Source organism: Egretta garzetta, unplaced genomic scaffold (genome assembly GCF_000687185.1).
Source record: "Egretta garzetta isolate BGI_Z169 unplaced genomic scaffold, ASM68718v1 scaffold81, whole genome shotgun sequence".
NCBI lineage: Eukaryota > Metazoa > Chordata > Aves > Pelecaniformes > Ardeidae > Egretta > Egretta garzetta.
The window spans coordinates 1,975,574-1,989,067 of NW_009258671.1; the positions used below are offsets into that span (position 1 = coordinate 1,975,574).

A 13,494-nucleotide genomic window follows, 5' to 3' on the forward strand; every position below is an offset into this window, starting at 1 on the left:
TGATGTATCCAGAGTTGCATAGAGGTGCCCAACATATTCAGAGCTTCCATTACATCAGGAAACTGTTACCTGAAAAAAAAACCTGACCATTAGTGGTGGGGTTTTTTTTTTTATATGTGGCCTCCTGACTCTTCAGAGTGATAATGAGAAGGGAAAGATGTACCCACTTCCTCCGCTAGATTTGCATTGAAAATTATTTTCATGTAAAATTGAATAGAGTTGTAAACACTGCAGGAACACTTGTTAGTCACAACAGTGGTGGAATTATGCTAATATAATGCTAACACTCTGTGGTGTAGTTGATATCATGCCTGTTAAGATGCTTGTGACTTGCATGTAACACAAACTCAGTAAATTGATTTTTGTTTAGATCTCTGCCTGTCAGGTAATTTGATGCTACTGAAGTTCGAGGCAGAAAGATCCGGTGATGACAATGAGTTCTACTTACCAGTCAAAGGAAGAAACACCGTTAAATAAGGGCACGCTTAAACCCTTATTGTTATTATTTGAAAATGAGAAATCCAAGTTAGACTTTCTTGCATGTAGCTTCTCTTGGATTACAGAATTTAAACTGAGACAGTACTCTGAGTCAATTCTAAAATATTTATTTATAGGGCTAAAGCTTTCACAGTGTGGAATCAGACACATGATATTTTAACTACCTTAGTTTTAGGGTGTAGACCAGTACGGCTAGCATAATTTCAAAAGTTAATTGGAATGTTTTGCTGCTTGTTTTCCAGACTTACCCACAGGTTGGGAGGAAGCTTATACTTTTGAAGGTGCAAGATACTATGTAAAGTAAGTTGAATGCTTATCTGTCACAATACTGTCATTTTCAACTAGTTTGTCTAAATGTTGCTGTAATCTTGAAAGTATTCCAAACTGAAATTAAGTGTTATGCTATAAATCTAGGAGGAGTATTCAAGTTTTTCACAGTGTCTGTAGTCCTCTGTTTACTGAATTCTGCACATGTAAAACAATTTCTTGAGTTTTTGTGTTAATACTTTTAATTAAAGCTGCTTAAGGATGAAGGTTCAAATGAAATTTCTGCTGCGAGTGTGATGGTCTAGCACCAAATATCCTTGCAAGTGAAGAATACCTTGTGTTTGTTTGTTTGACACTTGGGTGTATGCGCTGTCATCCCATAAAGACTTTCAGAAGGGCAAGATCTTTCTTCGTCACTGAGAGAAGAGTCTTGATTCACCCCTAGTCTCTAGTAATTATGTTGTTCAAAGCCACGCTGAAGGTTTAATGTGGCTGTTTTCTTTGCAGACCTTCTGTTTCTGCTTCTAGCATTGATTCTTCATTAATTTTTTTTATTCAGGTTTTAGTATGTTTTGAGGGGTGTGTCCACTGTGGTAGATTTGCTGTATGTGTTGTCTTTTTGAATGCTAGGCATGGAAGTAGAGCTCTTACACAGAAGTCCAGAGGTTGTGTTGATCAGATCTGTACAAACTTTTTACAAGATTTTTCCCTCCAGCTAGTCAGACCATCCTTGTCTGGAAAAGTTTGAAGTGGCATCTGTGTGTATTTGTCCAGTTAATAGCTGCTTTTTCTGTTATTTAAGAATTCGCAGGCTTTTCTCAATTAAATCAAAAGTTTTTGCTCACTGCACTCTGTGTTTGGTGCCATCTGTAGATGAAGTGTCACCAGTGGGGTAACTTGTATGAGTGAAGGTTACTGATAGTCATAGAGGTTACAGGCTGTGGGTAGGCTTTTCTGTGTCTTCGCGTTGAGCAAATGGTAGCTGCTCTGTGTAGGTTGCATTGTAGACATTGAGATGGATGTTACATATGTGTTGCATGGCTTATTTTATATAGGAAAGTGTTTGATTTGATCCTAAACAAAACAAAAAAATACTGGTCAGAACTGGTGCTGGGCTCTGTAGAAGGGGTCGTCTTAATAGGAGACATGTTTGCTTTACTCTTCTGCCTTCTTGTAATTTACATTACACTAGTCTTTTATAGCAGCTGACAAGAACTACACCGGACTGAGGACAGGAACGTACTAACGAGTGCACCTCTGGTGTTCTGTTCAGATTATTGACTGAAGACGAGTGTAAATTAAAGAAAGTTGTATTTGTGTGTGTATATAATATAAAAAGGAAATCTTCTAGACTTTCAGGTGGAACTTGTTTTCATAGAATAAACCTATGAGGAATGTGCTATCTGTAGTAACTGGAAAATAACAACTTGAGTTTTCTTAGAATAAAAAAAAAAGTGTGTGGACAGGTATTGTAGAGTGACTGATGTGCTTATGCACAAGCTTACAAAGTTGTTTGTGTACTCTTGTCCGTATAAGACATTGTGTTCAAGGTGTTATCGTAACTGTTAGGATGTACATTAAGCTGATTGTTTTGCTCGTAGCCAACACTAAGTAGCTCTGTTTATATTGAAAAGTTGTGCTGCATCTTTGAAAACATGTTGCACAAGCAACACTTCTCTGTGATTTGATAAATGTAGGAGGATAGCAGGAATCGTGTTGTCAAGCCTGCTGAAAGGTTCACATGGTACGACCAGTTTGGCATCCTTAGTTAAATAAGTGTTTGTTGTGTTGCCTCTCAGGCTGAATTTAAACTTCTGCCCAATGACAGCTTCTCCTTTTAAAGCTGTCTAGCATTCAGCCCTACCGGTGCTAAAGAAGATGTGAGAGCTAACGTAGACAGGGTGACAACATGATAATCACTGTCTTATAATACTAGGCGATGTAACTCCGGATGATGTGTTGATTATAATAATTCTAGTTGTCTGAATCTAAACTTCTGTGGTGCTCCTGCATGAGTGGGAAACAGCGCAGGTTGTTGTGACCTTGTGCTATATGGGCACCCCCACACAAGGATTTTTGATTTCTGCTCATTTGAGTGTACTGATTTGCTAAATATTAATGTTTATTATGTTGATTACAGCATAATAAAACTATATTAAAAACTAAAAATATTGAAAACTTTTTCATTATCAGGTCTGAGAGAAATACCTTGTTTCATGTTCTGGTATGGGTTACAAAGTTACAAGGGACTGAATGTTAATGGCAGGCTATTGATTAATTCAGTCATGTGAAACTTGGCTGTTGGATTTCTCTAATGTGTCCAGTGAGAGAGTTAGACAAGAAGGATAGTCAAGTTTCCTGATCACATAAATAATTTCACCTAAATTTTGAGGCACAGTTTCAAATATGTGGGTTGAATAAAATTATTTAAGAACCTTGCTTTATGGTAAGATCTTATGCTAGACTGTGTTTGAAAATAAAAACCTTTTGAAAATTATTCTTCTGGTTCTTTAATAATAGGTCTTCACTGTTCCAAGTGGGTGTGTCACTGAATCTATTACTGTGCTTTTTCTGGCTTTGATGTAGTAAACACTGTATAATCAAATTGGGATAATGTTGAGGAGATAATCGTCAGCTAAATCTTAACATTCCTTGGACTGGCATTTCAAACGAATGACTCAGGATACAGACTGCATTGAAATGTGATTATTTTTAAAGGACACTATTTTTCTTGGGATGTGCACATTCATTTTCAGAATATGAATACCAAATGGTGACTATATTACACACTAGTTTTTTCCTCATGACATTGAATTTGTGCTACCTGTAAAAAGGAAGGATGTTCGAAACAGGGATAGATATGGAGCTGTTTCCATTGCATAAGGTGTTTTTGGTTTTGTTTAGAGTTGTATTAGCAAGTTGATGCTAGCTAGGATTTTGACTTTTTTTGCAGTTTTTTGGATTAGTATAAGAATTCAAATACTCGATAATGACAAAATCCTTCCCCCCACATCCTCCCTATCCCTTGTAAATGCAAATGACAAAAGGTCTTGTTTGTTATTTGGAGCAAAAAAATATGCAATGCTATAATATATTGGATATGTTCTCATGACACATGGTTACATTGTGAAGTGTTTTGTCTCTTTGGGAGTGAGAAAGTCTGCTTTTGTTTACTTAATGTTAGAAGTGTGCACAAATAGCCCTTTGTCATCACTTGGTGAGAACTCTGTTGGCAAACTTTTCTGAAATAATACTTGGTTTGGGTGCAATCTTTATTTATACATTAACTAGACTTTTACCTTGAATATAGGGCTGTATGACTGTAGAATCGACACATTCAAATATAACCTTTTAATAATTAGTTTATTATCAGTTAACTGTTGAATCTTCTGTGTTATGAAATAAAACAAGATATGGGAAAATTCTTCAGTTTGAAAATGATGGCACAGCATGCTGAAAAATTTGAGATTTTCTTTTGGTCTGCATAGAATACTTCACTGGACTACTTATTTATGCTTGGTGTATTGAGCACTCATTGAGCTCTGGATAGTTAAGGGCTTTATCCCCAAAACAAATTTAAGCAGGGTAATAGTATGGGAAGCTTCTTACATCATTTATAAGTGCATAAGGAAATGGACCCATGTGACAATCCCAGCGTGATACTTGTCAATAGAGAAGACATACCTGGTCATGGGCTTCAGACTCTTCACCTATTAAGATCAATGAGAATTTGCAGCTTGATGGTTTTAGTACCTTTTGATGACTGCATAGATATTAGGCACCAAGGCACTGTTTTTTCACTTCTATATAATGGCATAAATTGTCTTTCTCTGTGTATATGTGTGTGTATATTTATTCCTATGCGTATGTTAAAACCACCTGACTATCTAAACTCAGGCATTTGCTTACTTGCCTTTTTCCCTTTTTAATTTCAGTAGTTCTGAACATGTTAGGATTTTTGTCTTGATTTTTTTTTAAACCAGATTAATATTATCTATGTTGTTAATTTACTAAACAAAGTTGTTTTAAAAATCAGTCCAAGTATGATATCTGAGGAATTTTGTATCAGTCTGACTGGTTTGGCTTCTACAGATGCACTCTTGGATAAGCTGTTCGGGTGTTAGAATTTGGTATTTCTTAACTCTGCCGTAGGACCGATACTTTTGGGACAGTACAAAAGCTGACTGAAAAAGTTCTTAAAAACTTAAAGAATTAAGAAGGTTACAGTTTCATTTTTAGAGTTTTGTGTTGAAGTTTACTTTTTTCTGTATTTATCAGCACAATTTTTGCCTGGCTCTTGCTGAAGCAAGGCATTGGCAAACCCAGGCCACAGCTGAGGTGAGTTCACTGTTGCATCAAATAGGGGGTTTTGTATGCTTTTATAGAGACTTTTATCAATGCAGGTTTGCTTATTGTAGGCATGTAGCTTGAAACTGGGAAGGTAAGAAAAATTTATGAAGTGATTTAAAGGGATAAGATCTCTTTCAGCCTTGAGCTTCTGTTGTTTACTAAAATAAACCTGTGCTTATTGAGAATTCAGCTTTTGTTTGAACCTTTGTCTTTTATGTGCATTCTAAAGATCCTCTCCCATTCAGCTGAGGACTTCTCCTGAAAAATCAAAGAACAGCTAGTCATGTTTGCAGAGAAGCCCTTTCTTGAGAGGAAAAATGGGATTTAAAAAAAAAATAGAACAGATCAGATTGTTTTCTTCTAACAGTAAGGATCATGGCGTTCCTCCCAGAAATTTATTTCTTCTCTTGTTACCTCTGACCTTTATTTTACTAAAATTAAGGAAAAACTAAAGTTTATTCTTCACCTTCATTCGGTTCATTCTTTCATGGTAAGACCTTCGGGTCAAATAGTGACGTATGGCTAGATGGGTGAACTGGGACATAACAGTACAGTGAACTAACCTGTGCCTTTTTATCTTTGTAGTGAGCAAAGCTGTTTAGAAAAAGAGAACTTTTTAGGAATGCCTGCAAATTATTATCTATTTTTAAATTTATTTCTTTATTCCACTGAAATATTTCAAGAACCAAAAATACTTTGTGTGGGGAGTGTCTTGCTCTGGCACTTCACAGTGCTGCCACTCAGTGAAACACATCTCGCAGCGTTACTACTTTGGCTGCAGGTCTCACCCTGGGAAAGATGAAATTGTGTCGCCCAGGAGCCCTAGGAGAAGCGCAGGCTTTTTTCTGCGGCGAGGTAGAAAGAAACAAAAAGGGCATTTATCTGGGAATCTTGCTTGGGGGGCTGTTGTGAAAGGGACTGGCTATGCAAGGAGGCTACAGCAGGAGAGGAGACAGTTGAGTGGTTGCAATGCCAAATCCAGGCATGGAGGTGGAAGGATTCTAGATGCAGGAAGAAATGGGTATGGGTCAGAGGAGGAGAGGTGGGACTGCATCCAAAAAGCAGCTTGAGGGGGTGGTTATGGAAAGAAGGGGATGGAGGTAGTGACGTACTGAAGGAGAAGGCTAAAAAGGTGGGAGTAGTTGCAGAAGGGTGATGAGTGGGAGGCTAAACCAGGCAGAAAGGAGTGGTGGCAGAGGAAAGTCAGTACAAAGAGTAGGGATGGGAGCTGATTTCCTAGGAGCGAACTTTATGGAATTTCTCCCAGAGGGAAGGGTGGCAAAAGTTCACCCTGTGAAAACATGTCTGACTCGTGTGCAGGTCTGGCAGGGCCTATTAGCCCTGGCTTATGAACCCGTTTCAAAGTTAGTCTGGCAGGTAGAATACCAAATGTGAACACTAGGAATGACTCTGCTTATAAAGTGTGTCTGAGTGTGATGTCTGTGGTTGATGTCTTGAGCTGCCTCTTTCCTGAAGTGTGTTTCTAAATTGGGTAATACCTTGAATGCTTTAGTTTTACTATAATAGACTGGAAACCATGAAGGAGCTTACTGATCTATATTTTTTAAAAACTATTACCAAGTTTTTAAACATTTGTTAGAATTAATGGATAATTATTTAAAAACACAAAAACATCTATATGTAAGTTATTACATAAAATGTTAAAATCCATGACAAAGACATTGAAGATGCTCAAACTTCTTTTTTGATATCTGTTAATGTCCCCGGTTTTGGATCCTTGGTTTTGGAAGTGGTAGTATTTCTTCTCTAACTTTGGCCTTAATTGGTGATGGGGTTAATAATAGCAGATAAAGCTAATACAGACTTCAAGATGTTATTACTGTGAAGTGAGTTCTTCTGTGGTCTTTCATTTTTGCTATCTATGATGTGTGAAGGGTAGTGAAAAACAAAGGAAATGCTGATCAATTGTAATATTTTATGTAGGTGGGTGCCATGTTATTTTATAAATAATGATGCATTTTTTCCCAACCCCTACTCCCTTTGGAAAAACAGATAACTGAACTGATGTGCACTCTAAGAATTATTTTGGGGCTTGTACCAGTATTTCCTCTTTCTGTTGTGTCAGGGTGTTGCACAGGTTCTTTTTCTCTTCTCGGTCTTGGTACCCATATCCTGCAGTACTGGGAACTGAGGGACACTTCCAAAACTGCCTGAAGTGGCAGACAGGTACCTTGTGAACTTTTCCAACAGAGAAGTCTACTTGGTGTAGCCACCGTTGGGTAGAACTTTCATGGGTCCAAATTTTCCCTGGTGCACATTATGTTTTGCTTTTACTCAAAGGAATTGCATGCGCTTTTTTCTATGGTCTGCAAGTGTTTTGTTGTACTGGATCAAAAGTAGTGTCTGTTGTGGTGCTGTGCTAAGCCTGTTTTTCCTGCATGTGTTTATGTTACACTGGCTCTCATTATAATGAATTGCACTTTCATTAAACCTGAGATACGCGCTTTGGTTGGCAATTCAGAGTGATCTTCAGTACGTTTCTGTGTGCGTGTGAGAGAGGGAGAAAACTCCTGTGAAGCTTGAGGCAAATGCTGGCTGGAAGCAAAGCTCTACAGCCCTGACTGCTGGGATTTCTGCCAACGTGGTGCCTGTACGTGTGTTTTTCAGTAAGTAAGTACCTAAATTTAAACACTTGCCCCTTCTCTCTCCTTCCCTTGCCTTCTTGCTTTTGAATGTGGAAGACAGCCGTTTCTCTCCGTTCACTTTGCTTGCTCTTGCACTTGGTTGAAGGGAGGGTATTCTCTGACAGCGATGTTGGAGGGGGGTGGTGGTGTGTAAGAAGTTGCATCAGTAGCCACCTTCAGAAGTAGTATGGGGATGGGAACTTGTTAGTGTAGCCACTCCAGTAAAACTCTCTGGGAAAGATTCCTACTCCCCAGTACTGAGGAGGACAGAGAGGTCTGCTTAAATAGTTGGTTGTAAGGTTTGATCTTTCTGCTCTGGACCTATAAACCTGGAGTTGAATACTCATTGAAATCTGTGATGTGGGGGAAATAAAAAAAGGCTTTTACACAGCATTTTGAATGCTTCTGTGGCCTCTGATGGTCACGGAGATTTATATAAACAATTTTAAAAGCACTTGTGTATTCGTGAGGGTTCAGAAACTTAGTTCTTCATGGCTTTCTCCATGGTGAGTTCGTAAGAACACTTATTTTTAAGGAAGGGTGTATTGCCAAGCAACCTGTAATTTAAAATTAGCTTAGTGTTTTTTCTTGTCCAGAATCTATTACAAATCATATTTAGTAGAAACAAATACTTAATTAATACTTAATTAATACTAAATAAAAATTTAAATGCTTTATTAACTGGAAACCTTTTTGTGTGTCAGTCTAGATAAGAGGGGTCCTAGTAAACAAAAGGTGTTTGAAAAGAAAATACCTGGTGAAAGTTTTGATTTAAAATCTTTGTCATCTTTCAATTCCAGTAGTTCATGGAAACTTTTATAGTTTTTACTACTCGCTGAGTAAGTAGGACTACTGAAATTGTATAAATCCTGCAAAAAATACAGTTTTTGATGCTTTTGTCTGAGCTGTACTACTAGCCAAATTCCTACACTTCTTATTTTCTTTTATTCTCTAATTTTGTGTGAAAACCTACAGATTATGCAACTGTTGACCAATGTCTAACACTTATAATTTTTGAGACTATCTTTTGGGATGTGTAAAACCAGATGACATCATCTTCAAAGTTTTTCAATGAAACTGCTTTATAAGAAGGAGAGAAAGCTTTCTTAGAAATAAAATGTTATAAGTGACAAGAATAAACAAGCAGTCCTCTCAAATCCCTGTGGGGAAGAAGATGACTTTTTCATCTGATTGAATGTTGAAAATGATGACTTGATTTCTACGAGAGAGTAAAGCTGGCTAAGACTGGGGTTGGTTTTTTTGGGTTTTTTTTGTTGTTGTTGTTTTTGGTTTTTTTGTTGGGTTTTCTTACATGTTGCCCACACCATTTACTAGGGCTGCTTTCTTTTGTATTTTTTCATGTGTGAAGAGAATCCTCTAGATTTACATTCAAAACTTTTCGGTTGATGTCTTTGAAGTTTGATATAGAAGATTGAAAAAGAGAGTTACAAATAAAAATATTTGAGCAATCAATGTCATAACATCAAATATTTATTTTAACTATTAATTTTAATCGGAATAATGATGCAAGTTAAACCTCATTAAGAAATTCGTATAACCTGTTCTGATTTTAAACCTCTTTCGTGGTACAATCTTATCTTCTATACTTGATGTGGGTATCAGATGCTTACCTGGTCTGAAACACTGAAATGTTTTCACTTAATAAAGCACACAAATGTTACTAAATTTTTTTCAGTTAATAAAATTTTGACTTTTATTAATTGATCCATCTTCTTTATTGTGTCTGCAGAGTTAAAAGCATTTGACATTTGAACCAATAAATTTTTAATTGGCCAAATTGAACACCTAAGAATATCTCTGATATAGTGAATTTTATGAGTGTAAGTCAATAAAGTTATCCTTGATCAGGCAGGAGGTAGTTATTTAAATTGTTCTACAATGGATTTGAAGAGTTTGGGAGCCTAAATACTTAAATTCGTCACTGAGAGTCTTGGGCCATCTGTCTGTAGTTCTGGTCAGTAAAAAATACTGATTTAGGTTTTCTTATCTCTTTATACAAGCATACCTAGGGACTGCATCAGGCTGATGAGCCTTGAGACACTGGTATGGTCTGATCTCTGCCATACAGTCTGTCTCCTGCTTCTGTCACTCCTTGTGCTCAACTTCAGATAAAAATGAACTGACAGTCAGTAGGGCCACTTAATAAACCTTGCCTTGAAGTCTTGTGGAGATGAGACTGGAAGGAAGCAGAGTGCAAATTGCAGTAACACTGTTGGAAAAGGTGGTTTAACTCATATAATTTTGTACTGAGCCTTGTATTTCTTTTTCTGCAGCTCCTGTCTGTCTGATAATTCAATTACTAAATGAAAGGGGCTTCTTCTGGAAATGGAATTGAAAACTTCCTCAGGTTAAAACTTTCTCTGCAGTGTTTGCCACAAATAGTGTTTAGGAAAAGTTTTGTCCTTAAAAGCAGATAAACTGACAACAAAACCATTAAATCTGCGTAATTTTCTAGCTGAGTACATTGCACAGTACATAGTAAACAGCATAAAAGGTGAAAGTTTGGAATTACTTAGATGAGGGATACCTAGTTTTATGGTTAAAGTGACTTCTGTTTAAATATAAATTAAAGTGTATCCTTTTGGCTGTCTCATTGACAGTAGTGGTTTTATTTTTATATACACACACACACACACGCACATATATATATATATAGGACACATTGTTCTTTATGCCACCCCAAATTTCTTACATGGAACACTTGCATTTTGCTTCACTTTCAAAGTATAAAAAGATTTCTACACATCAGGAAAAATCTCTACCTTTTCCTGAAGTGCTCTTTATTCTTGTATCCTAAGCTAAACACGAAAGAGATTTTGCAATAGGCATCAGGATAGAGCTCACTCTGTTGTGGTTTTTGTTCAACCTCAGGTGAGAGTGCCAAACCTGTCTAACAAGAAATTCGGGATTTCTGTTGCCTCTGATCGCTCGCTCTGTGGTTTAAAACAACAAAAAGTGCTATCAAATTCAGCAGTCAATTCAAATGCCAGGGCTTTATCCTCTTCATTATAATCTTTTGCTTGGGTGCCTGACGCTTCGAAACATTTTTGATCTCAAGTGTGTAAGTTACATGAAAATCTTGCTGTTTTGTAGATGGAAAAGAACTACATGAAGTGAGACATAAGTAGAAAAAAATTTGCTGATGAAAGCAGTGATGTCATATGATCTTGTAAGTGGGGTTGGTTGTGTTTCACAGCCCTGGGTGATTTGAGCTTGAGCTGCCTGAGAGACTGCATCAGGCTGAGGAGTTGGAATTACTAGCATCCTGGTTTTAAATAAGAGGGGGATGGGGTCTTCTGCAGTCGTTGGTCAGTAATGGAGTTGAGTTTTTCTTTCAGACTTTCGGTGATTATATTTGTAAGTCATTAAAGCAGCCAGAAACTTCTCAAACTTCTAATGAGGATTGAAAGTACCGTCATTTTAGATGGGTATTGCAATCGACATCAATTTGTATGAGAACTCTTGCATTTCAGTTATTTCATTACTTTGTTTAAAAATTGCTGTGTGCAACTGGGAATAGGGTTTCTGAAGAAATTATGGTAATTTAAGGTATTTATTTAATTTTTCAAGGAGGTGAAGAAATTTAATCTGGAGGTGAAGAACTTAATCTGGGGTTGGTTCAGAACCTATGTTTCTTGTACAATTTCACTAGGCTTGGTATAGAGCAGATTATGTATCTGGCAGAGTGAATCTGTAAAGAACAAACATAATTTTTCACCTGTTTGAAGATGGGATAAGCACTTGCAGGAAAAATGGGAGTAGGATTTGCTCACTGGCTCCTGTATTTCTATCTAATTTCTTCGCAGTAGTAGGGACCTAAATTGTAACGAATGAAGGTGAATACATTTTGGATTTGATCTAACTGCTGGATTCAACAAATGTGCCTATAACTGTAGTGGGAATGGCAAAAGCAAAGCTTATGGGGGAGTTTTTTGGTTTTGTTTTCCTGTCCAAATTTGACAAAGGTATGACAACCACAAGAAAAAATCAAATGTAATGCAGACAAAGCTGTAGTTAGCAGCTGTTAATTTGTTTTGAGCAGACATAAATATTTCAAGTCTTCTGATTAGTTTATTTTCCTTGAGTTGAAGTAATTTGCTTTTTACTAGTTGAACAGCCTGTCTGCAATACTAGTTTGAAGAAAAAAAAAAAAAAGAAATTAGGGACTTATTTATATCAGAAAAACAACTGTCTCCAACTCTTGTCTCTTCAGTTCTTTTCTTCTGCTGTTTGACCTTCTCTTTCTCTTCTTCCTTTTAATTTTATTTCTATATATGTGCCCTTATCTTTCACCCTACTCTTTTCACTGTTATCCTGCTTGCTTCTAGCACTGGTAGCTCAAGTAGCGTTAGACATGATCTTCCCCAGTTGGACTGCATGCCCAGTTTTCCTAAGGGGAATGTAAATACTGTGAGGTCAGTTCAGTATCAAATGCCTGCAGCCTGAAATGAACCCTGCAGTATCTTCTGCTATTCAGTCAAAATTAGGACCTGCTCAGGATATGATGCTAAATACTGAAAAGTCAAGACTTTAAATTATATATTATGCTTTACAATTATTGTTTGGGGTTTTTAAACTTGAATTAAGCTTACTTTTTTTCCCCTAAAGTAAAAGCAAAAGAGTGAGCCCTAGGCACAACTCACTATAATCATGCTAATTAAGAGATGTGTTTAAAAAGATACATATATATATATATACACACACACACACACTGATGGATTACTTCATATATTTCTTTAAGGTTGTAAGCCAGAAGAAGTGGTATACGTATGTGCGTGCTCACCTGCAACATATCTAAAATGGTGATCCTTAAGCATCAAACTTAAGTGCTTTTGATAGCAAATAAAATCTTGAACCCATCTATTCCTCCATGTTTCCCCTCACCTCCTTCCCTCCTCCCTTTCACCCTAAAAAAAGAATGGTGGGAAGAGAGGACCGGGATTAATTCTTGTAGCAGAGCAAAACCAAATTGCTTTTTATTACTTTCTCCTGCTCTTCATGCAAGCCTGCTAGTCTTTCTTTTGAGGGAAAAATACTCAGTGTGTTTCCTTTAGATCAATGATGCTCTTTAACTGGCCATGTGGTAGCTTGATTTACTTGCGTCTATGCGCTGCTAAGGACTTGATGCAGCACTTCTAGTTTTACACAGAGTGAAAGTATAGATTAACAATTGAACTTGAGGTTTTTTGCTCTGTAGTGCTGTCAGTAGATTGGCCTAGTTTAGGCATATTTGTCTATTGAGCTGTTGTCTATGAAAGATTGGCTCCTATTAGTTTTGGCAAAGGAATCCATCTAGTCGATGAAACTAGAAGAAAATAAACTCTGAATGTAAATGGACAAGTCGGGGTTTGAATTGTTCTTTGGTGTATTTTGTTGGTCACACCATGGCAAGACCAATTCATTCTCCATTTTGTCTCCAGGTCTCTCAGATGTTGTGATAATGTCACTGTGAAATGACAACAGAAAAATATGACTTGTGATTGGGGAATTTTTGCTTTCTTTTTATGAAAGCTATTTTATTTTTGTGAGGAGGTAGTATTGTGGTCATTAGATAAGTCCAAACTGCTTTACAGTGCTTTTGTAGTGTTCCTGGTAAAGTTTTACCAACATATCTGTGGTTTTGTGGGGGAGGCTTTCATGATACTCGGGTGAAGAAATACTTGATTATTGAATGCTATGCTTCGATTTTCTTTGTGGATTAAAGTGGGTACTG

At 37.0% G+C, this 13,494-nt stretch overlaps 1 protein-coding gene across 1 annotated transcript in view; it reads left to right on the forward strand.

The window, feature by feature from the left end:
* Positions 1 to 743: 743 nt before the first annotated feature.
* The window catches only part of PLEKHA5 (pleckstrin homology domain containing A5), a 173,488-nt gene continuing 160,737 nt past the window's right edge, over positions 744 to 13,494 (forward strand). Inside the window, exon 1 of the mRNA XM_009648731.2 lies at positions 744 to 798. The gene's annotated coding sequence lies outside the window, so the exon portion shown is untranslated. The remainder of the gene's footprint in view (positions 799 to 13,494) is intronic.